This window comes from Schistocerca americana, chromosome 3 (genome assembly GCF_021461395.2).
Source record: "Schistocerca americana isolate TAMUIC-IGC-003095 chromosome 3, iqSchAmer2.1, whole genome shotgun sequence".
In the NCBI taxonomy this organism is placed as follows: domain Eukaryota; kingdom Metazoa; phylum Arthropoda; class Insecta; order Orthoptera; family Acrididae; genus Schistocerca; species Schistocerca americana.
In genome coordinates this window covers 988,408,484-988,422,210 of record NC_060121.1, presented here as the reverse complement: position 1 = coordinate 988,422,210, position 13,727 = coordinate 988,408,484, and the positions used below count along the sequence as shown (strand labels likewise).

Below are 13,727 nucleotides of genomic sequence, written 5' to 3'. Positions count from 1 at the left end.
CTCAGATTATGCATACCGACATACAGGCACAAGGGCAGCAGTACAGTGTCATTCAGCTGTAGAGTATCGGAGGGGATACCTGCCTGCAGGCACCTAGAAACTGGTCAAGCATTCTGTGGAGGTACTTTCTTAAAGTGCTCAACATTTGTGTGGGTGGCACCGAGGGTGTTGTTAACCTGGTGGGGCTCTGTTGTTTTATTCATGCACATGTCTATTTGTCGATCACATCACATCCATCCCCCCCTCCCCCCATACACACACACACACACACACACACACACACACACACACACACACACACACACACACACACACACACCACTGACCATGCCACATAACGTTGTGAAACACCAAGGCTCAAATATCATAAATACCCTTTGCTGCTTCGGATCACATTCAGGTTTAGTCGGACGGTTTTGAACTATCCCTATGAGCTCCATCCAGTATAACTTAGCAAAAATTGTGGCAGCTGCACACCACAACCTGTGATGAAGTTTGGCACCTGTGTGACATTTATTTATTTATTGTTCCGTGGGACCAAATTAAGGAGAAGTCTCCATGGTCATGGAACGAGTCAACACATGAAATTATAACACGATATTAGAAACAGATAAAATGAAATTCAGGTGACAAGTCATAAGTTTAAATAAAGAAAATCAACAACGTAACGCTGGAATTTGCTTAATTTTTTAGCTCTTCCGGGAGCTCCTCGACAGAATAGGAGTGAGCCATGAGGAAACTCTTCAATTTAGACTTAAAAGAGCTTGGGCTACTGCTAAGATTTTTGAGTTCTTATGGTAGCTTATTGAAAATGGATGCAGCAGAATACTGCACTCCTTTCTGCACAAGAGTCAAGGAAGTGCATTCCACATGCAGATTGGATTTCTGCCTAGTATTAACTGAGTGAAAGCTGCTAACTCTTGGGAATAGGCTAATATTGCTAGCAACAAACGACATTAAAGAAAATATATACTGTGAGGGCAATGTCAAAATTCCCAGACTATTGATTAGGGGTCGACAAGAGGTTCTCGAACTTACACCACATATAGCTCGAACAGCCCGTTTTTGAGCCAAAAATACCCTTTTTGAATCAGAAGAATTACCCCAAAAAATAATACCATATGACATAAGCGTATGAAAATATGCAAAGTAGACTACTTTTCGTGTTGAAGTGTCACTTATTTCAGATACTTTTCTAATGGTAAATAAAGCAGCATTTAGTTTCTTAACAAGATCCTTGACATGGGCTTTCCACAACAGCTCACTATCTATCCGAACGCCTAGGAACTTGAACTGTTCCGTCTCGCTTATAATATGCCCATTCTGTCTGATCAAAATATCGGTTCTTGTTGAATTGTGAGTTATAAACTGTAAAAACTGAGTCTTACTGTGATTTAGCATCAAATTATTTTCCACAAGCCACGAACTTATTTCATGAATTACATTATTTGATACTGTTTCAATATTACACACAAGATCCTTCACTATCAAGCTGGTGTCATCATTAAACAGAAATATTTTTGAATCACCTGTAATACTAGAAGGTATATCATTTATATAAATAAGAAACAGCAGGGGCCCCAGCACCGACCCTTGGGGAATGCCCCACTTAACAGTGCCCCATTGGAACTGAACATCACTACCACTCTCATTATTGCGGAGAATTACCTTCTGCTTTCTGTTCTTAAAGTAAGAGGCGAACCAATTGTAAGCTACTCCCCTTACTCCATAATGGTCCAACTTCTGCAGTAATATTTTGTGGTCAACACAGTCAAAAGCCTTCGTTAAATCAAAGAAAACACCTAGCGTTCGCAACATTTTATTTAATCCGTCCAAAACCTCACAGAGAAAAGAGAATATAGCATTTTCAGTTGTTAAACCATTTCTAAAACCAAACTGAACATTTGACAGCAAATTATGTGAATTTAAATGCTCCAGTAACCTTGTATATACAACCTTCTCGATAACTTTAGCAAACACCGATGGCACAGAAATAGGTCCAAAATTGTCAACATTGTCAATGTCTCCCTTTTTATAAAGTGGCTTCACTACCGAATACTTTAATCGGTCAGGAAATCGACCACTCCTAAAAGAAAAGTTGCAGATACGGCTAAGTACTGGGCTAACATACATAGAACAATACTTCAGTATTCTGCTAGATACCCCGTCATATCCAGGAGAGTTCTTGGTCTTTAGTAATTTAATCATTAACTCAATCTCCCTCTTGTCAGTATCATGGAGGAGCATTTCAGGTAACAGTCTTGGAACACTTTTTTCTACAAGCGCTATATGATTCCCTGTTGGGACTGGGTTTCTATTTAGTTCATCTGCTATATTCAGAAAGTGATTATTAAGTACTGTACATATATGCGACTTATCAGTAACACGGACATTCCCACTACGCACTGATTCTATATTCTCGACCTGTCTCTGCAGACCATCCACTTCCTTTACGACTGACCATATGGTTTTAATTTTATCCTGAGACTTAGCTATTCTATCTGCATACTACATACTTTTTGCCTACCTAATAACATTTTTAAGCACCTTACAATTCTGTTTGTAATGGGCTGCTGCATTTAGATTTTGACTGTTTCTAACGTTTTGATATAATTGCCATTCTGTTCTACAAGATATTCTTATCCCTCTAGTCAGCCACCCAGGCTGCCTGTTTGTGCTAGTACCCTGTTTTGAACGTTCTAACGGAAAGCAACTTTCAAAGATAACGAGAAAAGTCTTGAGAAAAGCATTATATTTATCGTCTACTGTATCAGCGCTATAAACATCTTGCCACTCTTGTTCCTTGATAAGGTTTACAAAGGTCTCTACAGCAACTGGATCAGCTTTCCTAAACATCTGATGACTATATTTAACACGTGTTGCAGCACAAAAATCTTTTAGAGTTAAAATTTGTGCATCATGATCTGAAAGGCCATTCACCTTTTTGCTAACAGAATGCCCTTCTAGTACTGAGGAATGACAAAAATGTTGTCTATGGTTGTTCTACTGTTCCCTTGCACTGTCGTTGGAAAGAATACGGTTTGCATAAGATTATATAAATTAAGGAGGTCTACCAGCATCCTCTTCCTTGCACAATCACTTATACAATTAATATTGAAGTCACCACATATAACTAACTTTTTGTATTTCCTATAAAGTGAACCAAGAACCTCCTCTAGCTTTAGCGAAAATGTTGTGAAATCGGAGTCTGGGGATCTATAAATAACAACAGTTAGAAGTTTAACTCCACTAAATTTAACCACACCCGCACAACATTCAAACACCTTTTCAGTGCAGTACTTTCAATTATCAATGGACTCAAATGGGATGCCGTTTTTCACATACATGGCTACTCCCCCACACCACAAAGAGCTCCTCGAAAAGCTGCCAGCCAACCTGTATCCTGGTAAAGGAAGCCCTTGAATTATCTCCTTATTTAAGAAGTGTTCAGATATACCAATAATTTCAGAGTCAACATCCGTAAGCATTTCACTAACTTTATCTCTAATACCTTGTATATTTTGATGAAATATACTAATTCCCTCATTACGCGGATACCTAAGCTTAGTCAAAAGTGGTTCCTTTGTTAGAGAGACTTCCCTTAAGCAGGAATACCTATCAGCTGACTTCCATCTAAAAAAGGTGCAGCTCTAACACCCACTACTGCAGGAATTTTCCCATGAGTGATCCCACCACCCCCACCTATGCTGCCACCTATAAGTTTTGCCAACCTCCCCTTCCCATACCTGTTGAGGTGCAGGCCATGTCTAGTGAAACCCGTCCTACTGATAGACTCCACCGACACCACTGAAATGTGACCCATGCTTTCTGTCATCAGCGCACCCCCAAGTCTCATGTTATTACGCCTGACGGCTGTATTAAGATGAGGCCGATCGTGACGCTGAAACAGTTCCACGAAATGCACATTCATGCTGCCAGTCTGAGTGGCTATCTTTTCCAGGTCACCATCTATGTCATACCCCCCATCCCTGTCAATACTACTACCAGCCCCACCCACAATCACTACCTGATCCTCTTTAGTAAAATCCCTACATAACCCCCCTATGTTAAAAGTCACCTCAGCCAATCCTGCATTAGGCTTCACAATGCTGGTGACCTGGTACTCACTCCCCAGCACTTCCTGCAACTGCTGGCCTACACCTCTGCCATGAGAACTACCTAACAGCAGAACCTTCTTCTTCCTCTTCGACTTTGCAACTGTTGTAGCCACCGTAACTACTGAGGTCTGCTGCATACTTCCTACATCTACAACTACTAAAGATTCCTCTCCACTAGACTCTGACAGTTGGTAATATCTATTGTAAACACCAATAGTAAAACTATATGAAAATCTCCTTCTCCTAGCAGATCTCTTGCCAACAGCCAGCTCCCATTCCCTAACCCCCTTCTCCCTCCTCATCCTATCTAGCTCCTCCTGTGCGTTTTTCAACTGCACCTGAAGGGCACAGGTCTTACGCTCCTGCTCCTCTATCAACTTACTCTTGCCACATAACCTGCAGTTCCAGGAGAGGATCTCACCAGAATGCCCACTGGCTTCCCCACTGCATTGCCCCCAGTGAAAACACTTCGCACAAGTCTCACACCGCAATCCACTACTCACGAACCTACGGCAAAGCCCACACTTCTCACTCATGGTAAAATTTTACTTTTTCTAAGTTCCGCTACTACAATAAGAAGATGTTAAAAACCTTACTACAATAACGACAAACTTACTCTACAAGGGAAGTAACTACTATTATTAACAGTATTAATAAACAACAAATGTGAATATATCAAAAGACTAATACAGAAAGAGAACCAAACGTCTAATGACACAGTAGCGAAGCTGAAAACAGTTCCCAAAAGGTTCTTCTGAAATTATTTCACCAGAAAACACAAAAAACTCCGGTTGAAGACTACTAAAGTTCCTAAATAAACCACTATACACAAACAATTAATCAGTACTTAGCTTTCGATGCGCCGCTACAGCTGGTCAGCGCGGAATGTAAACACAGGTGAGAGGTTACGTTGCTCGATACGAAACACTCACAAGTATCAGGTCACAACACAAGAAAGGCAGAGGTGAATGAAGAAACCACTAATACGTCACTTATATAGTAAATATTATCACAAAACCCGTTAAAATATGTATCTGAAACCTAAAAATATATGAAAACTTAGAGAGCGATCTCACACGCAGTCACTCGCTTATGGCGTCACACCAACCTCTGAGTGCTGGCCCTCTTTTTCGCATGTGTCGACGCCTCGCCATTTGAAACGTCGCCGTTGCAGAGGAAGGTTGTACATACCTTGAGCCAAATGAAAAAAAAAATACCCTTTAATTGTTCTGCGCATTGAAATTTGATATTGTATTTTATAATACCAACTCTTGAAATTTTTAAGTGAAGTCTGACGGTATTTCGCGTTTCTCATATACTGTGTTGCAAAATAATTTCAAGTAAAAGTGGCCCGAATGCAATGTATTCTGGTGTTCAAACTCTTTTGGACTAGTTACGGTTTTCCTTCGCTGCACAGCCCATTTCGGGTTATTTTGCCACTAAATTTTGCGTTGCAGTCTTTGCTAGAAATTTTGTCAAAACACTTCAATTTTTGTCACTCATATATTTTGCATTTAGTGCCAGGCTCAAAAATGTTAAACCCTTACATCCAGACAATCCACATATGAAATGACTTTTCTGGGTTTTATTCATCATGCCACACAGATGCATGGTATGGAATATCATTGTTGTTGGTGCCGGCGCAGGCTTTGGTGTTCTGTAGCGTTTCCTCTTTGGAAATGTGTCATCTTCATCATCACATTCCTCATTTTCTTGTTCACTCTCTTTTCTCCCTGCATTCCGCTTTGTGAATGTGAAAGTATAGATCACTGGCGAATGTGAACACAGTGCTACGTCGAAAAAATGCTTTGCCGTGTTGGTGTGAGGAAATGAATAACCAGTACTCCATAGTCCGGGTATATTACCATATTACAGAATATTGTAAGCACATTCCAGTTCAAAATTACTGAAAGTAGCGAGAAATTACCTTTACTTCTCGAAACCATGCTAACTCCGCCATGAACATCTTTCTTCAGTCGCACACTGACAGCAACTATGAGCTGTCAGAAACGACTACAAGTGATGCACAGAAGGCACGGGGTGTAAAGTATAAATTGCAATCAGACACAAAAGGTTTAGTTAATTGGCTGAACTACAAAACAAGTTTGATGTAGCATTTGTGCTACATGAGGAATGAGGATAAAATGCAGCCAGAAAATATAAGTCATGCATAACGAAACTGGCCTTTTTCTCGTGCGATATCATGATGTGCGTGAGTCAAGGCAATCAACAAGGTACAGCATTTATCGCTTTTCGAAAAACGTTTCACTGAGCACCGTGCCAACGCTTGTTAAAGTACAACATATTACTTCCTCTCACATACATCTCGTCATGAAGAGAAAATTCGAGAAATTAGAACCAATACTGAAACTTACCGACAATCATTCTTCCCAAGCGCTATTCACGAGTGGGAAAGGGTAGGGCAGATCAGTTCGTGATATCAGCAATACCCTTCGCTACACGCCACTGGGTGACCTGCGGAGTATGATGTAGGTGTTTAACGAAAGAACCGTTATACATAGGTATCAAGAGAAATTTGTAACTGATATGAGAGAGGATGCAGCATGTTATCCTGTACTGAGTCTGACAGATGTAGCTCCTTAGGTGTACTCCAGGGAGGTGTGTTGGAAGACTTCGTGTTGTCTATTAATGACCTAGTAGCCGTAGACTTTTGTAGATGTTGTCTATAATAAAGTACTGTCCTAAAACGACTGAACAAATATTCAGTTACATCTTGGTAACTCTTCGATGTTTAGGAAACATTGGCATCTTGGTTTATATGTTCTGAAATGTGAAACCGTGCACTTAACAAAGCGCAAGAAAGTAGCACCCAATGATTGTAAAATTGGTGAGTCAGAGTTGGAATGAGTGAACTCATATCAATACCTTGCTGTAACAATTTGTGAGGGTGTGAAATGGTTGTTGTGGTTTTCAGTCCTGAAACTGGTTTGATGCAGCTCTCCATGCTACTGTACCCTGTGCAAGCTTCTTCATCTCCCAGTACCTACTGCAACCTACATCCTTCTGAATCTGTTTAGTCTATTAATCTCTTGGTCTCCCTATACGATTTTTACCCTCCGCGCTGCCCTCCAATACTAAATTGGTGATCCCTTGATGTCTCAGAATATGTCCTACCAATCGATCCCTTCTAGTCAAGTTGAGCCGCAAATTTCTCTTCTCCCCAGTTCTATTCAGTACTTCCTCATTAGTTATGTAATGAAATGGTATGAGCAAGTGTTTTCAACTGTAGGTAAAGCAGGTAGCAGCCTTGAGTTAATTAGTAGGATTCAGAGAAAATGTTGTTAGTCTGTAAAAGAGACTGGTTACAAAACGCTGATCTTATGCCTCCCATCTTAGAATATTACTCAGGTGTGTGGGAGCTATACAAATACGACTAACAGGAGAAATTGAACGTATACATGAAGGTCAGAACGAATGACCTCAGCTTTGTTGGACACATAGGACAATTTTTTTTTTTGTCATCAGTCTTCTGATTAGTTTGATGTCGCCTGCCAAGAATTCCTTTCCTGTGCCAGTCTCTTCTCATCAGAGTAGCACTTCCAGTCTAAGTCCTAAATTATTTGCTGGAAGTATTCCAATCTCTTCCCTCCTCTACACTTTTTGCCCTCTACAGCTCCATCTAGCATCATGAAAGTTATTCCCTGACGTCTTAACAGATGTCGCATCATCCTGTCCCTTCTCCTTGTCAGTGTTTTCCACATATTCCTTTCCTCTCCGATTCTGCGCATAACCTCCTCATCCCTTACCTTATCAGTCCACTCAATTTTCAACAATCGTCTGTAGTGCCAACCATTGCGTCAAAGTCTATTTCCAAGAACTGTTGTCAAGTGAGGAGCCTAGGAGTATACTACATTCTCCTAGGTATCGCTCCAGTAGGGAGCGCAAAGACAAATTTAGAATAATTATAGTACGCACAGAGGCATTAGCCGTTATTTTTCTCGCGCTCCATATTCGAATGGAAATGGTGGAAACCGTAGTACGTTGCACTGTGGGAAGTACCCTCTGCCACACCCTTTCGAGCAGTTTGCAGAGTATGGACCATGATCCCAACGACCCTCTTTGCTGAACCCTTGATCGAGTGAACTGTTACGTATTTAAGAAAAAAAATGTCCTTAACCAAGGTAAATAATTCTTTAAATAACTGTGGTTATAATGGTGGATTGAGACACAAACAATGGAAACGACTAAAAAGAAGGCAATAAAATTTGAATGAGATAAATGATATTTTACTGAAGGATGAGAAAAGATAATTTCACATCTAACGTGCGGATATTAATGCTATTATGACGTAACTCGGAACGTGACTTGATGTCCATCAATCTGTGTTCTGTAGATTTGAGCGATAGTTAGATTTAACGTCTAACATTGCTGAAAATGTCGACTGAGGCAAACAAATGTTAATGTTCGTATACAATGAATGATTGATGTATTATTTTATGTGCTTGGACGGATGGCGGCTGTAGAGGAGACAAAGGCACCTGCTGTGGGGCGACGTTTGCTTCTCCTTGCAAAGGGAAGGCGAAGAGTTAGCCGCCTTCGCCGTCACGGGCAAGCGTAATGCACCCCGTGTCTCCCTGTTTCTACACGCCAAGCAGAACTCGGCAACAGGAAACAAACCGGCTACTCGCTAAAACTGTCGGGAAATGGCAGTCGGTTCCATTACTTACTTGCAGGTATGTGGGTTTTGTTCCAGAATATGACAGTGGCTAGCACAAGTGTACAGTATAAAAAAAGGGAGCACAAGAAAATTGGAGTCACAAACTAGCATGATAAGCAGTCAGATGTGTGGGATATAACATGACTGTATTCTTCAACAGACTAACCCTTCAGATAAATAGCTCCGTCCGAACAGGCCTCGGAAGGCCCAACGGTACCGACCGGCCTCCGTGTCATCCTCATCCCACGGGAGTCACTGGATGCGGATGTGGAGGGGCATGTGCTCGACACACCGCACTCACGGCCGTATGCCAGTTTACGAGACCGGAGCCGCTACTTCTCATTCAAGTAGCTCCTCAGTTTCCCTCACAAGGGCTGAGTACACCCCGCTTGCCAACAGCACTCGGCAGACCGGATGGTCATCCATCCAAGTGCTATCCTAGCCCGCCAGCGCTTAACTTCGGTGATCTGACGGGAACCGGTGTTAACATTGCGGCAAGGCCGTTGGCTGCTCAGATAAATACTCACACGGAATACAGTAGCGTTTACTGGACAATACAACTACTGCATCTTAAGGAATAATGAGAATCGTTTAACTGAAACTTAAATCATGTAAGTAGGCTGTTCAGGTTTTTATACTGGTAACGCCACGTAGCGCTCTGTATGAAAATCACTGGCTGTGCTGTGTGCAGTCTGTGGCTGGTTTGCATTGCTGTTGGCTATTGTAGTGTTGGGCAGCTGGCTGTTAACAGCGCGTAGCGTTGCGCAGTTGGAGGTGAGCCGCCAGCAGTGGTGGATGTGGGGAGAGAAATGGCGGAGTTTTGAAATTTGTAAGACTGGATGTCATGAACTGCTATGTATATTATGATTTTTCAACACTGTTAAGGTAAATACATTGTTTGTTCTCTATTAAAATCTTTAATTTGCTAACTATGCCCATCAGTAGTTAGTGCCTTCAGTAGTTTGAATCTTTTATTTAGCTGGCAGTAGTGGCGCTCGCTGTATTGCAGTAGTTCGAGTAACGAAGATTTTGTGAGGTAAGTGATTTGTGAAAGGTATAGGTTAATGTTAGTCAGGGCCATTCTTTTGTAGGGATTTTTGAAAGTCAGATTGCGTTGCGCTAAAAATATTGTGTGTCAGTTTAAGCACAGTCATGTATAATTGTTTAAAGGGGACGTTTCAATCATTAATTGAAAAGATGGTCTGTCCTTACAACTAGCAATGTAGTTAACACAGCACTCATTGTGTCTGACCATTGCCTACCTCTGATATGGGGAACACTTGGATACACAGCTAGCCAAATTCTCAACGCCTAAGTATTCGTAAATGAACTGAAATCCCGACATAAGTTCTTTACCAGACCTGACTGTGAAGTCAGGAGAGTAGGTGGCAACATCTAGCGCTGCAGCGGTTACAGCAGTGCTGAATCACTAATAAACCCACGACACGGTTGATAAACTTAAAATTTCGTAAATCATGATTTAATTCAGAGAGGAATGCTTGACTTCCTCTCGGGGCCAACACTTGATAAGTACAGGGTGATTCTAAAGTCACTATACATTTTGTACTTAAACAAATTTTATTAAGCAATATATTATGCCACTGCAACTTACGTTACAATAGGGCATAATTTCAGTACATTCAATGTGACCACCTTGCATGTCTAGGCACACCCCCCAGCACTCCACTGTAGACCGAAAAACCTGCCCAAGCATATCTGGTGTAATCTCAGCAGCCGGCCGATGTGGCCGAGCGCTTCTAGGCGCTACAGTGTGGAACCGCGCGACCGCTACGGTCGCAGGTTCGAATCCTGCCTCGGGCATGGATGTGTGTGATGTCCTTAGGTTAGTTAGGTTTAAGTAGTTCTAAGTTCTAGGCGACTGATGACATCAGCAGTTAAGTCCCATAGTGCTCAGAGCCATTTGAATCATTTTTTTTTTTTTTTTTTTTTTTTTTTTTTGTAATCTCAGCAGCTGTGGCTCGAATCCGCTGTGTTAAGTGTTCAGTGCTGCGGATCTTCATCTGGCATGCCTTAGACTTGATAAACCCCCATGCAAAAAAGTCGAAGGGTGTCAAGTCAGGAGAGCGGGGTGCCCACATGTGTGGAGAGGCACGACCCATCCATCTACCAGGAAGTGCTTGATTCAGATAATCCCGAACAACAAGGGCAAAATGGGGTGGTGCACCGTCCTGTTGAAAAACAACAGTATTCATAATCCCATCAGATATCAACTGGGACTCCAAAAACTTTTCCAACATATCTAGGTATGTGGTTCCAGCAACGGTTTGTTCTGCGAAGAACAATGGCCCGTACACTGTTGACCTCGTTATCCCTAACCACACGTTCACTATCGCTGTGTCCCGTTGCCACTCCCGCAGCACACTTGCTTGTTCGTCTGCCCAGATACTCCAGTTGTGTCTGTTCACATGTCCACAAGTATGAAATGCAGCTTCATCACTGAACAAGACATTTTGCATCAAATTATAATTTTCCACAGCTTGTAGCAGGTCATGACACACAGCTTGTCTGGCTGCGTAGTCCTCCGCTTCAAGCTTATGTACGACCGGGATATGGTACGCACGTTTGTGCAGCTTGCAACGAAGAACTCTCCATACAGTGGTTTGAGCAGTACCGAACTCCCAACTGAGTCTCCTGGTAGATGCGGAAGGGCTACGTGTGGTCGCATCCTGCACAGTTTGCACGGTGTCTGGCGCTATGGCCGGCCTCCCTGGACGTTCTTCATCTGCGACACTACCAGTACGATGGAATTTATTGACGAGGGTCTTGATAGCAAGCCTGGTGGGGCCTGTTTTCCGGAATCGACGGGCAAAGTCTGCCCGCACCTGTTCATACGTCATACCACGAAGACGAGCACAAAAACAACAGCGATTCGTTCTTCTTTGGTTAGCATTCTGTCTTAGTACCTGCAATAAACAAATATTCCGTTACTGTATCACTGAAATGTGTAGTGACTTACTATATCACTGAAACGTACAGGGTGAAAAGTTTTTAAACCGACAAACTCTGGGAGGTTGTAGGGGACATCGAAACAAATATTTTTCCCTAATGTCATTTTTTCCTACGTGGATTGTTTAAACCGTTGGAGACCGTATTAAGCTCTTCACTTGATACAGGCCGTATTACGATCTTCAGCAGTTAGATGGCGTGTTACGCTCTTCAGTTGTAAGCAACTGCTGTCCACCAGTGTAGTAGTGCATTGTCTTTGTTTACTAATGGAGCTATACACCTGGAGTGAGTACACTGATATGGTTGGTGCGTACTACGTAGCGCACCACAACGGACGAGCTGCACAGCGGGTTTATCAACAACAATATCCTAATCGCCGTATCCCGCATCATACGACCTTTGCTGCTGTGTACCAACGTCTGCGTGAGACCGGGCCATTTAGCAGATTACCTGGACAGGGACGCCGTCGCACGGTAAGAACGCTGCAATTTGAGGAAGCTGTCTTGCAGCATGTGGAGCGGGATCCTTTATTCAGCACTTGTGAAATTGCACGTAACGTGGGGACGAATCGTACGAATGTAAGAACAGTCCTTCGAGAGCAGTTGTTACGTCCATTTCACTTACAGCGTGTCCACAACCTGGGCACAGTTGATTATTCACCCAGAGCACAGTTTTCGCAGTGGTACCTGGAACAGTGTGAAATGCACCCTACATTTCCATCCTCTGTGTTGTTTACCGAAGAAGCAATGTTCGGGCCTGATGGAGTATTCAACATGCACAATTCGCATATTTGGAGTGAGGATAACCCATATGCCACAGTTACTAGCGTTCATCAAGTGCGGTTCTTCGTTAATGTGTGGGTCGGTGTCGTTGGAGACTGTTTGATTGGGCCGTATCTGCTGCCTGGTTGTTGTCTCCTGGTCATAAAAAAATGGAAAAGTGTTTGTTGGTTTAATTAATTTACCGCCAGAGAAATCTTCCTCTACCGGTTTAAATACTCCTCATAGGAAAAAATGACATTAGGGAAAAATATTTGTTTTGGTGTCCCCTACAACCTCCCAGAGTTTGTCGGTTTAAATACTTTTCACCCTGTATAGTAACTTACTATACCATTGAAATGTATAGTGACTTTAGAATCACCCTGTATATACACCAGTCTGTCTGGGAAAAGCACACCAAGACAGACGCCCGAGGCTAGCGGCCCTTGTGCTAATGGTTTGTCCTTTTTGGATCTCTACAGGACATGCGTCTGTCACCACCTACATCTAAATCGATCAAAGCGTGGGCAACAGGGTAAGAGTGAGGCGAAGTGCGCTCATAGTTCTACAAGCTCGGTTTCCTAGAAACAGAAGGCTGCGGGCAGTCGGCACGCCACCAGGCTTCTAGCGCTGAATCCGCCAGCACCTACACCCGTGGCGGGGCAACGGCTACTTCTCATTAACAGTCGTCTTCTGGCTATTAATTAATGAATAAACAATTAATGCCACGAAACGGAAATTTCGGGTACAGTGACTCCTGTAGCTGGGGATGCTTTTGATACTTCTCCTTGTTCATTTCAACGAAATTAGGCATGCAAAATTCAGCTCTAAAGTTTCTTTGAACTTAAACTAATTAGCATATAAAAATTTAAACTATATGGCTCTCTCCCTTTAATTTTTATTAATTGAATGGTGCTATTATTTAAGAGAAAGCTCTCGATATTTAAGGTGCTACGGTAGCAAATGGCAGAACAACTGTCAGTGCTAAAATCAACTGATTAACAGCAAACCAAATGCTCTTCAAGCGGTTTCTTCAAAATTCAAGTTCTATATTTGAGCCACGGGACACATCTGCAAATTCTTCCTGACATTTTAGCTACAGACGTTTCACATTTTCCATTCCTACTGCAAAGGGAGAAAACTTCCGATCTGTTGTAAAGTCGCCCGTGCACGCAAACGTTGCAAGTGCACAGACGCATTTAAACA

The 13,727-nt window shown here is 42.4% G+C and overlaps 1 pseudogene; it reads right to left on the bottom strand.

The window, feature by feature from the left end:
* Positions 1-9,186: 9,186 nt before the first annotated feature.
* On the bottom strand, positions 9,187-9,304 carry LOC124607993 (annotated as a pseudogene).
* Between the last annotated feature and the right edge of the window lie 4,423 nt (positions 9,305-13,727).